At 34.2% G+C, this 8,734-nt stretch overlaps 1 long non-coding RNA gene across 1 annotated transcript; it reads left to right on the top strand.

Moving 5' to 3' along the window:
• Positions 1 to 4,448: 4,448 nt before the first annotated feature.
• LOC118682018 (uncharacterized) lies at positions 4,449 to 5,500 on the top strand. Its single transcript, XR_004977702.2, has 3 exons — positions 4,449 to 4,541; positions 4,638 to 4,767; positions 4,835 to 5,500. It is a non-coding gene; the product is annotated as an uncharacterized lncRNA (long non-coding RNA).
• The last annotated feature ends 3,234 nt before the right edge of the window (positions 5,501 to 8,734 follow it).

Genomic DNA, 8,734 nt, shown 5'->3' on the forward strand with positions numbered 1-8,734 from the left:
GGTGCTCCAAAGCACAACGTATGAATTCAATGCGTTGATAAGCGCCCCAAGTAATACGAGCTATTTGCAAGTATTAATTTGGTTACCAGTGGCAGTGTGTCTGGCCCACACTACCATCTTGGTAAGATTCGAGGCCGACCTAAAACCTCTTCCGTTTTCGGGTACGGAACCCAGTTGCTTTTTGCAACTTCTTTTTAGAACTGAAAAACAGTTAGGCTGAATTTTCAGTTCTTCCTGCATTTAGGTTTCAACCACAGCCACCACGAATCTCCCTAAAGGGGCCATAACCCAATGAGCAGATTGGGTTATGGCCCCTGCTCCCCGTGGACTGTGACTGTGTAGCCGAAACTACTGCCAGTTGAGCAACCCATTACTCAATGACTGGTGACATTTGTCGTTTGAACTTCAAATGTCTTTTTATTTGGGATTTCATTTAAAGTCTATAATATCAGTTCAAGCTGAGTATTATAGCACTATTTCTGACATCATTTACTATGCTGATAATTCTGGGCAAAATAAATTAACAGTCATAGTGCATTTGGTTTTAGTCGCCTTTTACGACAGGCATGCCTTACCGTGGGTAAATTCTTACCCCTACCAGCAGGGGGATCGGAGAGTACAATTGTCAATTTTTCATATTATGTTGATATACATACCCTTAAAATACGATAGAATTTCAGCTGTATATTTTGCTTACTTTGAAGCAGCCGCTCAGATTAGATGTGTTTTTATGAGCTTGGCGACCATCGCTTATTAAAAGGAATGGATCAAAAAATTTGTTCGTGAGTTCTTGGACAAAAACAATACTGTAACGATGCCTCAGCCTCCATACCGCTAGACATGGCTCCGTGTGACTTTTCTCTATTTTAAAAAATAAAGAGAACCTTAAAGGGCCGTCGTTTTACAAGATAGATGAAAATCGCTGAAAGAGCTAAGGACTATTACAAGAATCGAGTTTGAAAAGTGTTTCGACGATTGAAAGAAGCGCTGGCATGAGTGCGTAATATCGAATGGGGACTATTTTGAATTTTTTAATGATTTAATGTAGACGAATGAAAAAAATTTTTTTTTTCAAAAAATTTAAATTCATTTAATTTATACTAATTACAAGCTGTATCTGACGTGGCATACTACGCCCCTTTCTGTACTCTCAAAACATTGCTACATAGTATATAATCTACACTTTTGTTCACCTAACGGTTGTTTGTATCACCTAAAACTAATCGTGATATAAAGTTATATACGAATATCAGAATGACAGGGCGAGTTTAAATCTGGGGGACACTATCTCCATCCTACTGAAATCATCGTTAAATCCCATTTTTATGACCTACTTGCCCAATTTCGACGAAATTAGATTTATAACATTATGACATTCCCATACTACGGTTTGCGAATACAGTCTAAAACCATTATAATTTGATATAAAATTTTTTTTTTTTTTTGTAATTGTATTGACTTTTAACATAAAGAGATAAAAATATATCACCTGGTTCTAAGCCTCCCCATCAATTTTCTGGCAAATAGGTTCAGCCGTTCTTGAGTTAAAAATAGTTTAACTAACACGACTTTCTTTAATACATGGGCATATTGCAAAATCGACATTGATTTTGCAAAAAAGGCCCCCTAATGGAATAAACAATAACTTTGTAAATTTTCACGTCTTTCCGTGCTGTGGTTCGGACGTTATACGGATACACAAAGAACTAGCGATTCCTTTATATATCCATACATTTAAGATTATTAGTTGCTTATGGTTTATGTGGTACACAATTCTTATTATGTTGTCGTAAGGTATCAATATTTTTGTTAAATTTGCAACACCGTACAGGTGTGAAGGATTTGTATAAAGCTATATGGAATCAGTTTTGGTTAAAACTTGTTTTTTATTTGTTAAGTCCGTTATGTGATCACTGAACGCGGAATCAGCTAATAACTAAAATTTATAAATTACCACTTGTAGTTTGTTTTTTTAATGCTGTCTTCGGGAAAACTTTAGTATACCGTCCCAGGCTTTCGGGGATAAAATGGGTATGGGCGGATAGAGCAGATCCTCCAGATCAAGAATATATACAGGTATAGCCGCGGAAACAATAATTAAATTATTGTTAAATTCTATTAATTCTGACAATAACAAAAGGGTTGCAAAATGTCAAATAACTAGTGTTACCTTATCGACATCTCTTGTAATTGAACTGAAAGAAATTAAAACAGATAATACCCCAAATACAGGAATCCAAAACCTAGAAAAATAAACTATTACAGAGCATTGATGTTAAGTATTACGTTATACCCTCTATGACAATATTACTTTTTATTGTAAAATAACCCTGGTCCGTCCAACACCGGGATGTAACAAGGTCTTTTCGCGTAGAATTTCTATTTGCATTGGCGGCCTTCGGCCGCGCTTCAAAAAAATAACACTGGTCGATCCAACACCGGGGTGTATAAAGGTTTTTTTGAGCAGAACTCCTTCTTGCGTTGGAGGCCTTCAGCCGCGCTTAAAAAAAAAATAACCCTGGTCGGTCCAACACCGGGATGTATCAAAATATTTTTCGCGCAGAACTTCTTTTTGCGTTGTTTCCTGTATCTAGGGTATAATCTCTCTGCTTATTTTATTTTTCTTCGTTTACAAAATATATTAGTATGGCAACACTGGTGTTTTGACATTCACAACCATTTTGTTATTGTCAAAATTAATAAAATTGAAGAATGATTTAAATATTGCAATAAAGCTTTTTTTGCAGCATCTAATATAAAAAACATTTCTAAAAACGAATTAGTCAAGTGTTAGTGGATATAAAAAAAAAAAAATATAGGTGTATAATTCATTTTAAACCGCAAAAATACGTACTTTAAATATCGCATATATGTTTTAACGTAGACAATGTCTCGTTTTTTGTATGTGATCACTTTTTTGCTTTCTTTATAAGTTTATCTTTATACTTCTTTTGACTTATATCTTGTGGTTGAATGTATCGTTTTATTAAGCGTGTTTTATGTGACCAGCACGTTAAGCTATTAGCTAATTTTGTATGGAAGACCTAGCCAACATATTTATATTGGCTTGTCAAAAGCTATTTTAGCTTGTGTATTGTATTGTGCTTGTGTTCAAATGTTGCAAAAAAGTAATTGACAATAACGATAAACCTTATTTTGACATACTGAAATGTAAACGAACTAAAATTATAGATTTTTGTGGATGGGTATTGAGTTGAAATTAAGACAAAATAAGAAAATTTGTTTTCAGTTTTTTGTATTATAGACAAAATACAGGCAAATGAACAAAATAAATATATTTGTATATTATATTAATATTCTGTTTACAAATTTAAAAATTCAAACTATCTCCATGTCAGACATTTTGAAATAAATTGAATATCAGCTGACTGTTCTTGCCCGCATTGCCAACACTGTTCGTTTTTAAGCCAAAATATGAGATAAATCAAGTGCGTTTTATTTTTCAACGATTAAGCTATTAGCTTATGACGGTCAAATAAAACCCGCCTATTGTATTGTTTAACTGCATTAAACAATTCTTCTATAGGGGCCGTATTTGTTCAAAGTGCTATGAATACGTTCAACTTGCGCATTTGTTGTTGAGTCAAGGATGAAATGATGCGAAACTCTTTGATTTGAGACAGAGCTGCCAAGACCTACATTTTTTATAACTATTGTCAATCATGCCACTGTCGAAAGAAAAAGGATTGGATATTTCAAAAATCACTTTTGGGTATTTTGCATTTCGTTATTATATTTAGGTGCTCGGTTCCCGAGTAAGCCTATATAACGCATATAAGTACATACATATCTAAATACGTGTATTTATATTATAAACATTTTAAAATATCATAGAACATAAAAAATAATACATAAATAAAAAAAATATAACAAAGAAACAATACAAGTCATAATAAAATATATTGGTTTTATGATTAACGTTTTAAATTAAATTAGTAGAAATTTCGTTTCGCACTGCTTTTGTTAGCTATTTTTAGCGGGTTTATTTCTGGCATATCGCCTTTTTTGATATCAGCTGTTCAAAACTCCCTGATCTTAATAATCAGGGAAAGAGAATAACAGAAAAATCAGCGAAAATGAGAGAGTCTCGCATCATGTCATCCTTGTTTGAATGATACACTGCAGTAACTGTATGTAGTATTTGCAATCGGTTGTACACGAACTTTGCTACATTACCGGTAAAACTATTTTTATTGTCAGTCATTAATTTTTAGTGTTTGGGTATATTTGTGATAATTTAGTTTACTTTGGAGATTTGGGGTACTACTGTGCACGGATGGGCAGAGACTCAGCATGTGCTAAATGAGCGTAAGTGATCGTATACGTACATAAACGGATTGTTTAACACAAGCAAACGAAGAGTGAAAGACGCGCACTGAGGATCAGGTGCACATTTTTCGTATACAATTAAACAAATTTTTATTTGATAAAATATCATTCATTCCAGAAATCGATTTGTTCTGAATACCACTTTGCGATTACGATTACACAGTTTTCGAACATGAAATCAGAGCCATATAGTATGTTCTAGAAATCGTTTTCGCAAATTTTTGGATATTTTGATATCAGTGAGCAAAAAGTGCGGGAAATTATTGAAATTTCTTTTCTAATTTTAGGGCAAAACATAAACGTCTAACTGAGGAAAAAAATTTTAAATTTTATTTGCCAAATTCGGACTTGGCAAAAAACTTTGTGAAAGAAGATCGTGTAGCTGCGGTGGCAAAAAGATATTAACGGCTGAAAAAAGTGAGCAAAATATCAATTAGATTAAACACGTATGTATGTTATGTGAACTGTATTAACGTTTCAATAGGTATGGTCCGATTGGAAAGGCTGCATCGGGAAGAAAATCCCACACAACAATTGCGAAAGCAGAGCTACTGAGGAGGATAATTCAACATATTTTTGCTAACCCCCAATGAGGAAGATGTAGCTCAAATTTGCGGAATTTATACGTCCGTGAAGACATCTCAAATTGCTCTTCATTTGGGGTTAACATCCATATTGTTGATGACGTCAGCAATTTTTTGGGCGCCATGCTTCCAAGTACTGATGAAATTTCTAGCGGCGGGGCAAAGTCCACACCAAAAAAATACGGCGCGAAGACACAGTGCAGGACTGCCCCAAAAAACACATGGCAACAGAGGAAGGTGCAGTTGAAAAGATATCTGATACTTTGCAGCTTCTTCTTGCGACTACCACCGACAACACGAAAATATTAACCGAATGCAGAAGTAGACTGCAAGGAATATAAAGCTATGAATAAGTTGACTAACCTAGTAGGGCAACAAAACTAGCACATTGCCGAACAACACCACAATCGTCGCAAGTATTATCTAGCCAAGCAGACCAAATTCGAGTTCAAAAGGATATTTATTTCAAATTAAATACTAAATGATAACGAGAAATTCATTGTACTAATTAATATTGTAATATTAACAAGTGATCTTATAGAGTAAAAATCTTTTAAATGTGATTGTTTGTATTGAATAAAAAAATAAAAATTAAACTATACGCATTAAGTTATTTGAAATTTCATGGCGAATAGATACAGCGGTAGTTCAGCAATTTCTTAGCCAAAAAAATCGTCCACTACATATATAGCAATGCCATAGAGGTCATAATAGCGACAAATTTTGTCCAAAGCACTGCATACATTTATGATTTTTACAACTTTCTCTGGGACATATGGCATTGCTGTTTAAAGCCATTTAAAGCGGCTCTTGAGGACTCCGATTACTCTCGCAAACGATATTTCTTGCCTTAGAATATTGTACATTGAATTTGTGCTGTGGCGACCAAGCGTTTGCATCAAGATAAGGGGTAAGTAAATATGATTCCAAGCCAAATCCTGAACTCCTAGTAGCCAAGATCTATGGTCTCCGCTCACATGCTTAGATTAAAAATACTTAAAGGAAAGATAAAGGTGTCGTTACTGGAGCCAGGGTAGCGTGCACCCACAGCCGTCATACGCCGTTATCGCAAATTTTTAAAATAACTGAATTAATATCGGCAACGAATTTCAAATTTGTAACTCATAATCATCGAATTAACGCTAAAGTAACCTTTTCTATTCAAGAACAAATAATCATTTTGCTGGGGCTTCGTACATACTAAAATTACTAAAAAAAAAGTTAATCCATTTTGGGCACTGTGCTTTACTTTGCACACGGTACTTCTTGCAAGCGATATGTCGGTGTGTTTTCCTCCCTCTGCAAAGGACCTCAATTTAGTAGCAAGCCTTATTTCAGAAACGTATCTTTATTTATACTGTAAAGGCAACAAAACTTTATTGGGACAAAATGCATCACTTGCGTTCAAATTGGTTTTATATATTTATCTGGGATATCTAAAGGATTATAATGATATCTTAATATATGTACGTGGTCGAACTTTTTCATACATTTCCCATTCATTTTGGCTTAATGAATACACAGGAATAGAAAACACGTTCATTGTATTAATTTCGTTGAAACAAATTGTATTTGTCAATTCTCAATCAGCTGTTTTGTAGTTGATTTAATTTAAGCAAATTCGTCCGAATTGCGGAAACCTGTTACCGAATTGCAAATTCGGTGCCGGATTTAAATCCCGCGATTTCCGGAACATGCCTGATAGTGATTTTTTTTAATACCAAATTGTCCAACCATAATCGAATTGCCACTCAACCAGAAATAATATTAATTTTTATATATTCATTTGCATATACACATATTCAATCGAGCCTAGACCCGCTCGTTCAACTTCTACACGCAGATTGATTATTTTTTATCGTTGATTCGCTTTATCACACAGTAAACGCAGTGAGCCCTGCTCTATAAAAAACTGCTGATAGGTTCACCAACACACTCACATTTGTTATGTGACATATGTAACTTATGTCAGTCGTTCACGATCAAAAAATTGCTTTCAAGTTGCAGTACATTTACACTACTTCTACCCCACTCTAACATTTCGAACTTGAACGCCGTCTTTCCCCGTCAATTTTTCCATTCAATTCGTGGGGCATCACATAGTTGTTTTTGTACAACGAGATTGCTTTTCTCAACTCTTCCGATTCTATAATATCTTACCATTAAATTACTAATTTCGTCAAAACTTTCAAGGATTTAATCGGTTTCCATGATGATTGCCATGTTTACATATATATGTATGCATGTAAGAAATGCTGAATTCTTTAATACTGTCATAGTGATGATCAAATGAACAGTAAAATTACTCTTAGAGTTTATGGTTCTTCCTAAACCAAAGTTGTGTACGTCAAAAAGATTGTTATTAATTGCTATAAACCAAAAGTATATCATGCTTCTGTGCAATAACACTTTTGAGTTTTGTGCTAACAATATAAAAATATCTATGAAAGAAAGGATTTTTCATTTATAACATACGTTAATTGAATAAGTTCCAAATAAAGTTATATTATCAGTAAATTTTCATTTTTATTAGTTCATTCTGAAATAACCATGAATTGGAGAGCGACGCACGCAGAGCTATTGAAAGGAGCCAGCTTGGAATCATTTGATATTTGGTTTTTCATAGTTCATTACTTAATTAAATTTTTTGTTGCATTCCTCTTTTATATCCATGTATATTTGTATACACTTGTAACATGTTGCTACAGAATATAATTGTTTTGTTCACCTAACGGTTGTTTGTATTACCTGAAACTAATCGAAATAGATATGGAGTTATATATGTACATATACATATAAAAATGATCACGATGACGAGACGAGTTGAAATCCGAGTGACTGTCTGTCTGTCCGTCTGGGCAAGCTGTAACTTGAATAAAAATGAGCATATCTTGATGAAACTTAGTGCACGTGTTCCTTGGAATGTTTAGCCAACGCAATTAATCGGAAACGTATAAGCTAATAGGTGAAATCGGATGATAATCCCGCCAACACCCCATATAACGGTTTTGTTAAAAACTACTAAAAGCACGATAAATCAATAGTTAAATGCGTCAGCGACATTAAATTTAACCGCCCACTTTTAGGTGAAATCACATATCTCGGGACTTGCTCCACCGATTTTAACCTATGTTACAGTGCGAAAATTTTTCACAACAAATAAAGCACCAATTTTTAATACTACGCCTACGTAATAAACCCTGAACTCCGTCACCTGCAGCTTTGGTGGAAAACCCTACGGGACCGCCGTTAAGTATTTATTCGTTATTAGCAGCTCTAGTTTCAGTACATCTTTGTCGTCTGGTTCTTCTCAGCTCTTGGAGTATCAAAACTGTCGTCTTCTCCATAATGCCCCATACCTGCCTCGATTGCAGCATATAAGGCTGTTGTCTGGTGTTATTCGGCAGATCTAAATTTCTTGTTATTTATTGTTTTTATTATCCTAAAAGTCATCAAGTTACAAGCTAAATAAATTATTGCTTTAAAAAACACTGGGTTTTGGTTTTTTGTTAGTTTATATTAAGAAATATTTCAAAAATTAATTTATAAAATGCATACGTTGAATACTTTCTTTGGCCAGTGTATATATATTTTTATGATGTAGGTATATAGTAAACGACGCGGAGTTTGAAAGCAGTGTAGTTGGTTACATACTTCAGTGCGACTTATAGATCAAAGACAACTTTACATATTCAAATTACTTGTACGTATGGTTAGAACATGTTAGTAACATTTGCAATTGGCTCTATGTTTCAGGGCGACTCATAGATGTTTCAATGCAATTTATAAACCAAAGGCGA

Source organism: Bactrocera oleae, chromosome 3 (genome assembly GCF_042242935.1).
Source record: "Bactrocera oleae isolate idBacOlea1 chromosome 3, idBacOlea1, whole genome shotgun sequence".
Lineage (NCBI taxonomy): Eukaryota > Metazoa > Arthropoda > Insecta > Diptera > Tephritidae > Bactrocera > Bactrocera oleae.